The sequence below is a fragment of the Caretta caretta genome, chromosome 8, assembly GCF_965140235.1.
Source record: "Caretta caretta isolate rCarCar2 chromosome 8, rCarCar1.hap1, whole genome shotgun sequence".
In the NCBI taxonomy this organism is placed as follows: Eukaryota; Metazoa; Chordata; order Testudines; family Cheloniidae; genus Caretta; species Caretta caretta.
In genome coordinates, this window is record NC_134213.1 from 103,747,125 (window position 1) to 103,762,267 (window position 15,143).

At 41.9% G+C, this 15,143-nt stretch overlaps 1 protein-coding gene across 1 annotated transcript in view; it reads left to right on the forward strand.

Moving 5' to 3' along the window:
- Positions 1–8,809: 8,809 nt before the first annotated feature.
- DMBX1 (diencephalon/mesencephalon homeobox 1) overlaps positions 8,810–15,143 on the forward strand; it is a 38,769-nt gene continuing 32,435 nt past the window's right edge. Inside the window, exon 1 of the mRNA XM_048862657.2 lies at positions 8,810–9,038. The gene's annotated coding sequence lies outside the window, so the exon portion shown is untranslated. The remainder of the gene's footprint in view (positions 9,039–15,143) is intronic.

The window sequence follows — 15,143 nt, forward strand, 5'->3', positions numbered from 1 at the left end:
CCTATCGCTCAAACAAGTTTGTTTACATTTGCAGGATGTAATGCTGGCCACTTCTTGTTTACAATGTCACCTGAAAGTGAGAACAGGCATTCGCATGGCACTGTTGTAGCCAGCGTTGCAAGAGATTTATGTGCCAGATATGCTATGCATATGTCCCTTCATGCTTCGACCACCAATCCAGAGGACATGCGTCCATGCTGATGACGGGTTCTGCTCAATAACAATCCAAAGCAGAGTAGACCGATGCGTGTTCATTTTCATCATCTGAGCCTGGTGCCACCAGCAGAAGGTTGATTTTCTTTTTTTTGTAGTTCGGGTTCTGTAGTTTCCAGATCATTGTTGCTCTTTTAAGACTTTTGAAAGCACGCTCGATATCTCGTCCCTCTCTGATTTTGGAGAGCACTTCAGATTCTTAAACCTTGAGTCAAGTGCAATACCTATTTGTAGAAATCTCACATTGGTACCTTCTTTGCATGTTGTCAGATCTGCAGTGAAAGTGTTCTTAAAAGGAACATGTGCTGGGTCATCCTCTGAGACTGCTGTAAAATGAAATATATGGCAGAATGCGGGTAAAACAGAACAGGAGACATACAATTCTCCCCCAAGGAGTTCAATCACATTTAATTAACGCATTATTTTTTTAATGAGCATCATCAGCATGGAAGCACGTCCTCTGGAATGGTGGCTGAAGCATGAAGGGGCATATGAATGTTTAGCATATGTGGCAAAAATACCTTGCAATACTGGCTACAAAACTGCCATGAGAATGCCTGTTCTTACTTTCAGGTGACATTGTAAATAAGAAGCAGGCAGCATTATCTCCCGTAAATGTAAATTAACTTGTTTGTCTTAGTGATTGGCTGAACAAGAAGTAAGACTGAGTGGACTTGTAGGCTCTAAAGTTTTACATTGTTTTATTTTTGAGCGCAGTTATATAACAAAAAAAATATACATTGGTTAGTTACACTTTCACGATAAAGAGATTGCACTATAGTATTTGTATCAGGTGAACTGAAAAATACTATTTATTTTGTTTATTATTTTTACAGTACAAATAATTTTTAATCAAAAATAATAATATGAAGTGAGCATTGTACACTTTTTATTCTGTGTTGCAATAGAAATCAATATACTTGAAAATGTAGAAAAACATCCAAAAATATTTAATAAATTTCAATTGGTATTTTATTGTTTAACAGTGCAATTAGTCACAATTAATTTTTTGAGCTAATCATGTGAGTTAACTGCAATTAATCGACAGCCCTAATTTAAATCAAAATATTTCAGTTTTCCACTGAATTTTTTTGGTATGCAAATATCCAATGAAAACTGAAATTGTCTATGGGAGAAACCTATTTTTTGACAAGCTCTCTGTAATATAAGGAAATATGGATGTTTCCATTCTAGCTTCGGCCTGAGTGATAAATACGCAGTAGAGTTCCGAAGAGCATCTAAAATCGGCAAATGTTCACCAGAGGTCTTATCCAAAACACGCTGAAGTCAATGGCAAAATTACAACAGGCTTTGGATCACACTCTAAATTAACATTTAGGAGTTCTTGACATCCCTCAAGTGTGAAAACTATCCTAAAGAAAATGAATACGTATTGAATGTTTTTTATTTGTGTATTTCTCCAAGTGAGCTGAGAGGATTCAGATCTGGACTTGCACTGCAAGCTAGTTGTTGGTAGATGACACCATAAGTCAAAAAAGGATGGAGTTTAGCTCCTTAAGCAACATTTTCCCCAGGTCGTGTGTTCAGATCAGCAGGGATATATTACAGGTAACGGTACTCATGGGCTTGTATCACTGATAAATATAGCTGGGGGGACAGGTGTCAGGGTGTTCTGGTTTAGAGCATCTTAAACAAGTCACTTCCCCTTTTTGTCCTTCTCATTCCCCTTGGTCTGGCTTGTCTATGTAAAAGCACTTCAAGGTAGGGATTGTTTTTCCACTATGTGTTTGTACAGCTCCGAGCACAAATGGGGCCCTGATCTTGACTGAGGCCTCTGAGCACTCCCATAACACACACACACACAAATAATATCATCGACCTGTTGTAACCAAACTTTATATTCCATCCACACCACAGACTTCCCTTGCATTCTTTCCGCTATCCTCCTTACCAGGAACCAGAGGCTGAAAAAAATTGATCTTTTGGCCTGAGTTCTCCTAATATTCTTGGTATATTTGAAATAATAGGGTAAAGTAGCAAATAGTTTATTTCTGTTACAAACTGAAGCTAATGGCAAAAATCCTCTTGACTTCAATTGGGAGCAGGATTGGGCCCATAATTCATTTTTTTTATTAATAATAATAATAATAATGCTGCAGGATTTTGCTGAAAACATAAAAATAGCCAAACTATTGTAATTAAGCAAAAACAGAAAAGCAAGAAAGAGAGGGGGGGAATCAAGCTTTCTCCATGTTTCATGACATTCAGCTCACCTTATGTTGGAGGATCAAAATTATAAAAGACGTGACATTGCAATCAAAGTATAAACTTTCTGTAGAGAGTTTCAAGTTGGGAGAGCTCTCTTGTCATGAATAAAAGGATTTGAGAAGACTCCAAAGAGGTGTTAAAAAGAAAGAGAAAGGGGGTGGTCCCTTTAAAGCAGGTACCTAAATCTGATCTGGAAAAAAAAAAAAAAGAAAGAAAAAACCTTTAAGATGAAGGCTTTGCTAATAACATGTCCAGAAGATGGCTCCTGGCAAATTGCTTTGTTATTCTTGTCAAAAAAGTCCCTTGGAAGCAGTCAATTTTAAACCATATATCAAAATGATTAATTGCCCTTAAATGAGCAGATGTTGAAGTACCCTTGAATAGAGGCACAGAGGCTACAGCCTTTTTGGATTGCAAACATAATGTATTCATGGAGTTGGAAAAATATCATTAGGGCTATTAATTAGCTATAAGCACCCAAGGTTTGGTGACTCCAAGGTGTTCACATGAAAAAAAGCAAAAAAAGCTTAAGGGAGAACTGGTTGGCTGGAATAAGGTTAGCAGGTGTTTCCCACAGGGTTATATAGTCCAGATTTTAGGAATAGGGCAGAGAAGCCTTGCTCACTTCTGGGGAACTGTGTAGAATCCAGCATCAAGCAGATAATAGGTCCAGAATTCATGTCAAGGACATAGGATTTAGCAGAGGGACAGTACAGGCTCCAAACTACAGTGATCCCCATGGGGCTCACTGGAAGGGAAAAATAAAGGGACTAAATCTGACATGGCATGGGGCTTTTATTTTTTAAAAAAATCAATTCACATTAAATATTTGGAACACACTAAAGGTGAAGCAAATGTGGTATGAGAGTTGTGGGTGGGTGGTTGTATTGGGGAGCAGGTTTTTTTTTGTTTAGAGATGTGTTGTGTGTTCCAAATTAGGAACTTTTATGGCAGTGTGGATCCTGGCGAAATATAAATTCTCTCCCCCTCCACTAATCTTGGACTTGCCTCCAAGTCTCCAAGAGCAAAAGAAGAAATACAGCAGCTATGGCTTGAGACATTTTAGTAACAGAAAATCCTTAAAAGTGAGCCTGTTTAGGACTTTTTCAAATACTGCATGGAATATATTTTCAATGAATTCATGGGGGGGGGGGGGGGAGAAGGCAGGGGAAAAAACTTTTTAAATCTGTTTAAGTTTATAAACAAGATTAAAGAAACAATGTCAAGGGTCTTATGGAAATGGTGACAGTGCCCCTTTAAATAACAGCAAGTGGAGATTTTCTATATCACTGTGCAGTTTAAATCTTTCTTGATGGACTGGACATTAGTCCTCCTTAAATCCTTCAGAAAGCTGCTTTAAGGGAAAAGGCTGAGAGGAATTTCTTCTCGCTTTAATTGCTTAAGAAACGGTTCCCACAATGAGCTGTGGCCTAGATTTGCTTCTCATTTGAGTTCTGATTTTTAAAAGTTCACAAGTTAATCCCCTTTCAGTCTCACACGAATGCAGTTGGCATAGAGGACAAAGTACTGGACAATGTCTGGAACATTTCAAACCAAAAAAAGATGCCCCGTCCCGAAAAACAAAACAAAACAAAAAGAAGTGGCCTTGATTTGGTTAAGTAGCTATTTTAAGACCCTGTTACCATTATAATTTGAGGTGACTATAAATCATTTTGAACTGTACCTGCCACAGATGCAAGGAGAGAGAGCTTGCAGTTGTTTGCAGTTTTCTATACGGTCCATATTCCAAGGGGTTAGACAAAAAAATAACTTTGGCGATCTAAAAATTAATTTGCGAACGTATTTAGAACCTCTTGCTCCCCTGATTAGGATGCAAATAATTTACCAAAACTATGAAAGAAAGAGAGAGAGAGTTAGTTGTGTGTGTTTAATGCACTAACTGTTTAAAGCTTGAACAACTTGGGGTGTTTTTCTCCAGCTGATGCTGAACCATTAACACAAAATAATTTTCTCTTCAACATATGATTTTTATATTTGCTGGGTTAAAAAAAACCAACCACCACCACCACGAAATAGGGAACTTATGTCAAAATTCACTTACAAATGGGAGAAAAGCACATACATTTCCTCCAACCTCATGCCGTGCTTATTCCACTGAAACTTTACATGTAGCAGTTTCAAACGGAAAAGAATCAGTTGTATTTAACTTCTAGCTATTCAGGTGGATGTGGATTAATATTTACACGCACACACAAAACCCCCCGGAAGGGTCTATAATCACTTAGCAAAGATGGAATGAATAGTCTTGAAAGGTGAGGTTTTTTTAATGACTAGACCCAATCAGTTAACCAAAATATTCCAGTTAATATTAATAAAATATTCTTTCCAACTGGAGAATGAATAGATTTTTTTTCTCTCTCAAGCTTAAGATCAATAGCGTTTGGAGCGTGTGTGTGTCTCTCTCTGTGTGTGTGTGTATCACTTTGGGTTGCAGAGGAAAACGCTCTAAATGAACATTTGCAATATTTGCTCCACTCCTGTTTTTTTACAATGCTTGAAATAGAGATGTATATTTTTTTCCCCCAAGAAAAACAAAAATCCTGTCGCATGGACTTTAAACTGAAACTTTGTAGAGCAACTTATTTCCCTGGGTAAATAAAAGGGGAGGGGAGAATCGACAGGGAAGAAATGTTTTACCAAGTGTCCCAACAAAATGAAATCATTTTTCAAAACGAAAACAAAGTATTTCTGACATTGTGTTCTTCTTTACTGTATAAATCGCATCCCTAGCGAGCTACAATGTACCAGTGTTTTAGAGGCAAACTGTGTCTATTTTCAATATAACTCTCTTTGGTTTATTTGTGCGTTGATATATTGCCCACATCTCTACATTAAAGCAGGGCATAAATACAATAGATCAGGTAGAACAAACTAGCCAGAAAGAACTATTTAATCAAGGTTTCAGAGTAGCAGCCGTGTTAGTCTGTATCAGCAAAAAGAAAAGGAGGACTTGTGGCACCTTAGAGACTCAAGTTACTCCCTCCAGTATATGCTAAATATATCGTTCATCTATTTGTCTAAATACGCAAAGAATTAAATGGAGCTAGTTACTTGTAAAGGTTGAGTTAAAAGCAGAAATCTGTTCATTTGATTTGTGATGCTGCACGTACACACTGGGGCGATATTTACTTTTCGGTTACCCTTTTGTCATTTCTTCTGCAAGAAAAAACTTAAAGCCAGCTAAAAATATCCTTTTGTCAGGACCTCCAGTTGCTAGGGAGAGAGAATATCGGGGATCCTATGCAGGGAGAATTGGGAACTGGGCATTATTATTCTGAGCTCTATGCAACAGTTCCGCCACCATCGATTAAACCCGTGTCATGGGCTCCCCACCTTACCCTCAATATTCAGTGACAGGAAGAGAAAGGGGACGACACCAAATAAATGAAAGGGCTCAAGTAAGTTGTTACAAACTTCCCAGGCGCTGTTATGCCCAGGAGAGAAGGTGGTTTGGAAAAGAGGGGGAGGACAGTGTCTTCCCAAATCCGAGATGCCCCTGGCACAACTCCCATTAACTACGCGTCCCCAGACAACCAAAAGTTCCTTCACCAGGGATTTTCTTGGGGCTGGTGTGGAGGAAGGGGGGGGGGGAAGGGTCATGGCGATTTCGTGTGTCGTTTTGAAGAAAACGATTGATTGGGACGTGTCATATCTCTTCGTGCTCCGCCTATGCCATTGCCAGGGCATTTGATGAACTAATTTTAATTCACTTGAGTTGAGAGGAGACTGTGATTTAAAAACCGGGGAGAAACCTTGGCCGTTTTCATCCTAGAAATTTAAAAATCTACTATCTAAACGCGACCTTATTTGGTTGAGGGTGAGTGGGTAGGCGCTTAGTTCCTCCGCTTTATGGCACCGTTCATCGGGGTGACAAGCACTTTGAACCAAACCTTAATGTCTCGTTTTTTTAAAAATCGGTTTAAAGTACAGGAGCTGGTGATCATTAATAATAGCAACAACAACAAAAAAAACCCCGCCAACACCCTGTGTTTTGGTTCTCTTTTGCTGGGAGCCTGTTTGCCGCATGCAAACACTGCGGGGATGCTTTCTAGGGGGCACGTGTAGGAGAGAGGGAAATTGACACGAAAGGGATTAAACTCTTGGGTACCCTTCCAAGTGGCCCCGTTTTATTTCGCAATCGGACTCTGCCTGGCCAGAGAGGAAAATGTAAGAGTCGACGCTACGGGAAGGCTGGGGTTTTCCCCTCTACAAAACTGCCTAAGAGGCATGCGGACCCGTCCCCACCCTGTGTTCTTTGCACACCCACCCACCCCACAAGTTGGAAGTTGGGGTGGGGGACACAGGCGAAACTCAAATATCCCACGCACCACCTCCGGCTGAGGTTTGCTTTGCCTTTATTCACCATTCATACCCTGCCCTCTTCCAGCACGGGCTGTATGTGAATATATTTAAATAGATTTCCCCCCCCCCCACCACCTCCTTCTGGGATATTCACTCGCTTTCCCCATCCCCCGGCAAAAATGACCCCTTGGGTATTCTGCGGCCCTGCACATACGAACACTTTCAGATGCGCCCCTCCCCCCTCTTTTGGGGCAGAATGTATACAAAATATGCAAACTTAAATTAAAAGGTACTTCCCTCTCCCCCTTTCCCCCACACCCCTTCTTTCTTGTTCCCTTAATTCCCTTGCCTAAACGGTTTTGCTCTGGGAGAAAAAATCTTTTCTATAGAAGGGAGAGGGGGGGAAAAAACCCTTCAAGAAGAGAAGGGTATTATTGTTTTAATCCTCTTACCCGCAGTCATTTTAAAACAGGGTGTTTTGGAGCCTGAAATGGCGTCTTGTCTCCTCAATCCCATCCTAAATCCTTCTGGGCTGGGAGAGAATCGAAAGGCAAGTACCCTAGCATCTATTAGCAATCCCTCTAAAGGCTTTAAACTGCTCTTTGCTGCTGCAAAGGCATGACAAAGCTGAAAAGCAAATAAAACTAACGCTCCAGTTAGTCAACTCGGCCAAATAACTAGCCCTGAGAGCTGCCTTCAGACTGCAGACAGCCTGGAAGATACCTGCAAAGTTTAAGTGCAGGAGTATTCAGGGGAAAATGAGAGTAAAAAGCACGGGGAGAAAATATTAATATTTATTCCCTTCACATCCAGGCACTTAGCCTCTCCTATTTAATTTATTTTTCCTCCCTCTTGTTCCTCTCTTTGGACTGATGATTTGTGAAAACCAAATCTCTCGCAGTCTGGTTGCGGCTTCTTTCCCTTAAGCAGGGGGCTGTATTGAAGTGGTCTACAAGTAACCACACATTCCCTCATCCTTACCTGGCTTGGAGTGTGCTCCTTGGAGGTCTTCCTACAATAGGGGAAGGGGCTTCGTTAATTTCCCCCCGGATCCTCTTTGTTTTCTTTTGCAAGAAAGAATGATTAAAAACAACTAAAACATCGACAATGTTTCTAATAGACCCAGACTAACCTCGACCTCTACAAATCTAGATAACCGCAAACTTCCCTGGGTTGGGGCTGTAGGATTCCCCACTAGGGCATAGGACAACTGCAAGTTCCACTCCCACATGGCGTGATACTTATAGAAAATATCCGAGATACACCTTGTTCCTTCTGCTTTCTCTTGGACACAGAAGCTGCGTGTGAGGGCAGAATCGGCCCCTGGTATAACAAACGTGTTTACATCCCAGAGCCTGTAGAGATGGGTGGGCCTGGCTTTTTTAGCATAGACCAGGCCAATGTCTTCGCGGTGTGGGAAATAAGACAGCTGTGTTCACTGAAATTTAAGAAAGTGTCCAGAAGTTTGGTTTCCACTGCGATCCTGCGAGGAAAGAAACCAAACTGGCCCCTTTATTCATATCTGAGGGCATTATGGGCGTTTGGATTTTCCCCATAAAGCAGGAGTCTACCTTAGAGTCCTCCTGATGCCTAACCTCAGCCAAAAGGGGTGTGTGTGTGTGTGTGGACATGTTTATAAATATGTACACACGTGTCTCTCTGTGTGTAGGCATGTTTATAAATATGTACTCACCTTCCCCACCCCAAATCAAATCTATGGCCCAGATTCGTCACATCCAGCTCTCAGTACCTATACACAGGACAGAACAGTCTCCCCTCCTCCCACGACTGGCTTCCCATTATCTCCCAGTCATTGAATTAGGCGTTTACACCTGACTAGACTTGGAGTAAATGACTGGTAAGAAGTCTTATTAAAAAAAGAAAAGAAAAGAAAACCGGGGGTGGAGGGGAGCAGAGAGAAATGTATCCTCAAGCCCTGGTTTGATTGACAGGGTGAAGGACCATTGAAAATCTTGCAGGGTAGCTGCTAGGTCTGTGTGGAGCTCCTTTAAAAAATCCTTCCTCAATCCTCTCCCCCGGTAGATGGCAGCTTCGCTGGACCCTGAGACAACTTGGGAACAAGGCAGGAGAACAGAAGAAAGGGGGAGGCAGGGACAGCAAAGTGCTCAGACTCCTGCTCTTAAGGCACCACTCCGCTCCGCTGTCCCAGCCCCTCCGCTCCGAATCCGGTGTCTGGCTACACTCCGGAGTGAGACTTTACACCCGCCGCTTGACCGGTTCCACGGAAGAGATCCTAGGACAACATTCAAAAGGTAAGACGCTTTCTGATCTCCTCCAAGAAAAAAACCAGTCACCAGGCGCTTTAACTTAAGCAGTAGGCTTCTCCTTACCTAGCACGCATGGTTTGCCGCTATAGGCGATCCATAAGCGCGGAAAGTTTGGTTTGGGGTGAGGCATTTTGCAGAAGGCTTAAGGGGAGTTACAGAGCGGCTTCTTTCTATTCAAATAAAGTTTTAGGACACGTTTTAAGTGTAGAGTTGTTGTTTTTCTCCTTGTAGACACTTCAAACCCCTCCGGGTGTATTTGATGCCCTAACGAATCCTTTGAAGGAAGCAAATCAAATGTAGATGTGTGATTGAGGAAACGGGGGGGGGGGAACCACTCTCACAACTCGAGTGCCATCAAAATCCTGTGCCATATGCTTGCCGATTTTGTGGAGTCTCTTAACTCGCCCCTTTGAGAGAGAAAGCTTTTTATTTGTTCTAGTTTTGCTTCATTTGGAATATATTAGTTTACTCCTAAATAAGGTTGTGGGGTATTTTTTTCTTTTTTTAAAAAAAAGACAAATTTCTTGCAGGTTTTTAAATGTAACTTTCAGCAGATGACTACGTGAATAAAATTCAGACTCACTGATTCGTTTAGCTAAAGGTTAGGTTACACCGCATGTAAGGAAGCAGGTCACATATATGGGTTTTAATGCTTCATTTCCAATCTCTGAATGTCTGTCAACCTTCCTAGTTTTGGCAGTTCCCTCTTGAGCGCTCCAGATACACAATTAGAAAAGTGAGAGAGGTTGGTTTAGGTTTGGGCTTGTCTGTAAACACACTTTGCTTTTACCGCTCGAGTCTCTCTCTTTCCTCTTTCTCTCTTGTCTTTTTTTCTTTTTTGCCAAAGGGCCTACATAGCTAACAACGCATCTCTTCATTTATAGGAATCAAAGTAGGAGACTGTAAAATTCACCCTATTTACATAATGATGTTTTAATAAGCCAAACAGCCTGGTGAGAGAGAGCCGGAGGCAAAAATCAGACAGATTCTGGGAAGAGACAAAAAGCCCTTTGCACAAGAAAAGGGGGTGACGGATCCCAGTGTCACTAAAGCTCAGCAGTGGTTGGGACAGGTCTCTTCTGCCAGGTGGGCATCCGAATGGGAGTGAACATTCGGATTGTGCGTCTGACAGAGTATAAACTAAAACGAAGCCCAAACTGATCTGAAGTTTAACACCGAATTTCCCTCCTCCCGTGCCTTTTAAATATAGGTCCGCACAAGTAATAGTGAGCCCTGCAGGGAAAGAACTGCTCTCTCGCCACGAGTTATCTAACGCAGAACTTGAGCTGGGAGGGTAGAGACAAGACTCCGAGAAGCGCTCACTTAGGATGTGTATAAACTCAGGATTTGCATTGTCAGGCGCAGTTGATAAATGAAGGGCTCTGCAGTCGAAACCTATTTGCACCTCCATTATCCGGCGAACCAAATGGGGATCCGCATGCATATTTTACCGCAAAAGATCTCATACATCTCAGCCAGAGTCTTCCCTCAGGCCATGGCATAACAGATAGAGCAGGGAAGGCGAAGGATGGGGGCAGAGGGACACGGCATCCATTCATCGCCACTGCTTAGGCAGGGAAGTAAATGTTTAGCCAAGTACCTTCTGTCTAGGCAATCGGCCATTTACACCCTCCCATTCATCAGCAGCACACATGTGCTGAATGCATATACAGGGTGGGGGGGGGGTGTGATACACGTCTCTCCCCTTACACACAGCACCATCACACGCGTGTGATTACAAGACACGTTACAGAACCTGCAAACGTGAGCATCTAAGTAACAGTGTCAAGTTCTTTAACCACCAAACTCGACCAGGCAGTGGGGTTCTCAGGCTCTGGGGGGGAGGAAGGATGGGGTACAGAAGGGACAATGTAGAACACACACGCCTTTCCTTTTTCTGAGGAGCTCTCCTGATACAAATCCTGAAAGGGGGGGGGGGGTGCTCTCATGGGAATCTTTTCTCTGTGCCCTTGTCCTGAACGGGAAGCTGCTTGTGGGGGCGAGCCGACTCTCGGAAACTTTTGCTAGCTTCAGGAACAGGGACAAGTTGGAATCAGTTGTGCCTCTGAAGGGCAGTCTGCAAGCAGGCCTGCAGCTAAGTGATAACAGTTGGAATCAAGGGCTTTCCCTCTTAAGTGATACAATTATTAATCGAAGGGCATGCTTAATCCTAAAACGATCGAGCCGCTCCGGCTGTCTACTGCCAGGAAACTTCGCGGCCCCCCGCAGAAAAGGTCCCGAGTTCTGGTTTTAATTCGAAATGTGCACGACTTGAAAAAAAATTAGCTTAAAGCGAACAACTTGGCCGCCTCTCTCTGACGCACCCAGATCAGGTGGGGAAACAACATAAATCCTCCACGTAGGCGCAGAAACCTCTGCCAGATGTAACTCGTCAAAACGATGGGAAACGACGAGGCAAAGACCAATGCGCTTGCTTTTCCTGTGTAAAACCTTTATATTGGTATTTCTGATGTAAAGGAATCCTCTTCCAATAGGAAAAGCCCCTCCTTAGCCACATATTCTTATCTTAGAGCGATGGTTCATTATTCCAGCTACAGATTTTGGGGCACTTTTTGTCTATTGGACATTTCAGCCGAAAATATCCCATCTGTGCTTATACACAAACACACGGTAGCTTGAATGCACTTAAGCTTTCTCCAACTACCCCTCTTTTCATCTATCATTTTGTACATGTTTCTGTTGAGACCGATTTGGAAGTAAGACAAAATCTGTGTGTGTATACAATGATCGGAAGTGTGTGTGTGAAATACATCTACACACACTTATATGGAATATCATTTAAAAACGATTTCACTCAAGTCTCAGATTCACTTTTTTTCTAACATGAAACAGGAGACTTTATTTCTAGCCTTTTAAATTCTTCAATCCTTCCTGGGTGTACTTAATATTCACATGTAATTCTCTGGAGTGATTATTTAGATCTCCGATGAAGCAGTTTAGTTCAGTTAAGGCAGAACTATATATATATATATATAATTTAAAACAAAAGCCCCCAAAACAGTTCCCAGGCCATCACCCCAGATGAGGTGAACTTCTGACACTGTTGACAACTTAACAAAATAAAACCTTCGGAGAAGGAGAAAACCGAACTGCTAATGTTATAGTCATTTAAACTCAGCATACTGTTTGGGCTAAATGCATCCCCCAGCATCTCAATTTCATTTTAGGGAATGCAAATCTGGCAGAAAAACTTTTTCCATGTCTCCCTAAATTCAGGACGAAGTGTGTGGTGACTGGTGGGTGGGGGGAGGGGGGGAAAGGATAATTATGTGACAGTTTGAGGGTTAGCTCTCAAAATTTTACTCTAATCTGATTACACCTTTGAAGCGGAAACACCATTTTGTCCACCTCTTCAGAAAACACACACAACTGCTGTGATGCAACATGAGGACACTTTCCCGATCTTTGAACTGCTTTCTACTGTTAAATAATAATAATAATAATTAATTAAATCCCCTTCTGTTCCACTTGGTTGGCTCCTCAAGTTTTCCATGTAAATGACAGTAATAAATATCTAATCATGCCCCCCAGCTGTAGTCCGTTCTCTGAGCAGCCCTCATTAATGAAACATCAAGTCACAGAAAAGTTTGTTGGTTCCTGTAAACGATTTTTGAAACGTTATGAAAACAGTATTTAGGAAGTCACAAGAGGACAACGAAAACTGCCCAGAATTACAGTGCTGCTAATTTATTTTAAAACCAGAAAATGTGCATTTGGGACATTTGCCTCATGGCTAGTTTCGCCTTCTAAATTAGTGACAGTGTATGCATACGAATCATCTTCCTTTTGGCATAGACTGCAAACAGCCTTGAATCATTTAGGGATTTAAAAAAAAAAAACACACACACAACCCAGCCGCCCTCTTTTGCAGTTCATCATTACGAATCTTTTAGAAATACCTTCAGAGCAAGCACACTTGTAGCACGTACCGTCTCCCAAACTCTCTCTTCTTTTGGAAGAAGGTTTACAGATAATTGCTAAATATACTGCTGTCAACGCACTGTTTTAAATCTCGTTATTCTAACTAAAAAAAGAGCATTCCCGGAATAAAACCCACAGAAATGAAAGGTAAGAAAGGGCTGCGATGTATTGCAAGGTCTATTTTCTTTTGCAAATGAGAAAAGCAAAGAATTAAACGGAGAGTAGACAAAATAAATGGAGACTAGACAAAACAGAGGACAAATACAGAAGAGACAGAAAGTATAACCCCCTTTGCTTAAAGAATAAACAAACCAGCTTAAATCTGCCCACGATCAGAACTGCACTTTTTAAAAGTATTTGAAACGGATCTCTTAAAACGAGATTGTCTCCAAGGGGTTTCTCCACAGAGAAGTGGCATGTGCCCATCAAAAGAATGGTTCCCAAACAACTAATAGGGCCGTAAAGAGCTTTTAATGCTGATGATGAGAAGGATAAGGCTAAAATTAAACCATGAGAGTTGGATTTGTTCTCCTCACGCTAAACAAATGGAGTGATTACATTTCTTTCCAAACGCATCAGTCACACTACATTAAGAAGCAGAGAGCTAATTATCCCAATTAGGAGGCTGATTTATAATTAATGGCTTGGACCAAGTGATAATTGGATGTTAATGGATAACAGTTTTGTCTAGAAGTAGCCTCTAGCTTCCCCTAAGGCAGGGGTTGAGGGTGGTTCCCCCCCTCCCCCATTCTCTCTTTCCTCCTACTTCTGCTGGCAGCACAAAGCAAATGAGGAAATAAATCTGTTATTAGCTGATTCAGTGATATCAATCATAATGGAAAGGGCTTGGGGGAATTGCTTTCAAGGCAGTTTTGTGGTTTGAGGCCTGATGCAAACAGGGAGCCAGAAGAAGTAGAATAAATACCAAGCAAAACTGCAAGAACAAACCTTCCAAGTCACTTGCCTACTTGGGATCCTCCCTAGCTTTGGGTGAAGTTATTTCAGGCGGACAGCCCAAGTCAACAGCAAATAGCCCCAGATCCTGTACACAGAACAGATGGCTATTGGTACAATCACTTGTAGGTTAGCTGGCTGTAATCTGACTCCTTATAACTAGAAATACTGCAATGGATTGTCAAAGGTGTCAGTTTTAAACTCATTCTGTTTCCATTTCTGGATTTCACCTCCCCAATTTGCTCCTGAATTTTAAAAATTCCTTCCCTGAGTTTATTTTTAGTGTCACTTCCTCCGGGTTTTAAATTGTGTCACCATCACACTCCAAATCCTATGATTCCAGGTAAGGGAAGACATGGGCAGTTTAATTGCCCAGGGCCTGAGGCTGATCTTGCTTTCACTTTTTTTTAGCACTACATTGATTTTAGGGGAGATTTAACTGATTTTTGAGTCCTTGTTTGGGACAGCATCTAAGCAGGCATACTTAAATCCTCTTGAAACCATTCCTCAGCCTGGAGTGTGCAGTCAGTGGGACAAAAGCACATGCTTAAGTGCTGACCATTTGCCTGCGTCAGCGCCTTTACTGGTCTGATACCAGAATCTGGTAGCAGCTTCCTAACTTGTAATGGCAACCAAGCTTTCAGGAGAACCATTTTTTCATTTCCCCCGATCTATGCAGTTTTAGGGCCAGATTCTGCTTCCATTTACGCCAGTGCACCCAGTGGAGTCACTCTGAATTTACTCCAATGTAATGTGAACACAGAATCTGGCTTCATGCCTCCGCTGCAAGCAGAGTACAAACTAAAGGTGTCTTCTACCAACCCCAACTCAAGAATGATGCATTAGAACGGGGGAAAGGTGCAGAAAAGGGCAGCAAAAATGATTAGGGGGGATGGAACAACTTCCATCTGAGGCGAGATGAAAAAGACTAGTCGGCTTAGAAAAGAGAGGGACGACTAAGGGGGGATAGGCCAGAGGTCTATAAAATCATGACTGGTGTGGAGAAAGTGAACAGGGAAGTGTTATTTACGCCTTCACATGACATAAGAAGTGGGGTCACCCAATGAAATTACCAGGCTGCAGGTTTAAAACTAACAAAGGAAGTACGTCTTCACACAACACACCATCAACCTGCAGAACTCATTGCCAGGGGATGTTGTGAAGGCTAAAAGTCTAATTGGGTTCCAAAAAAGA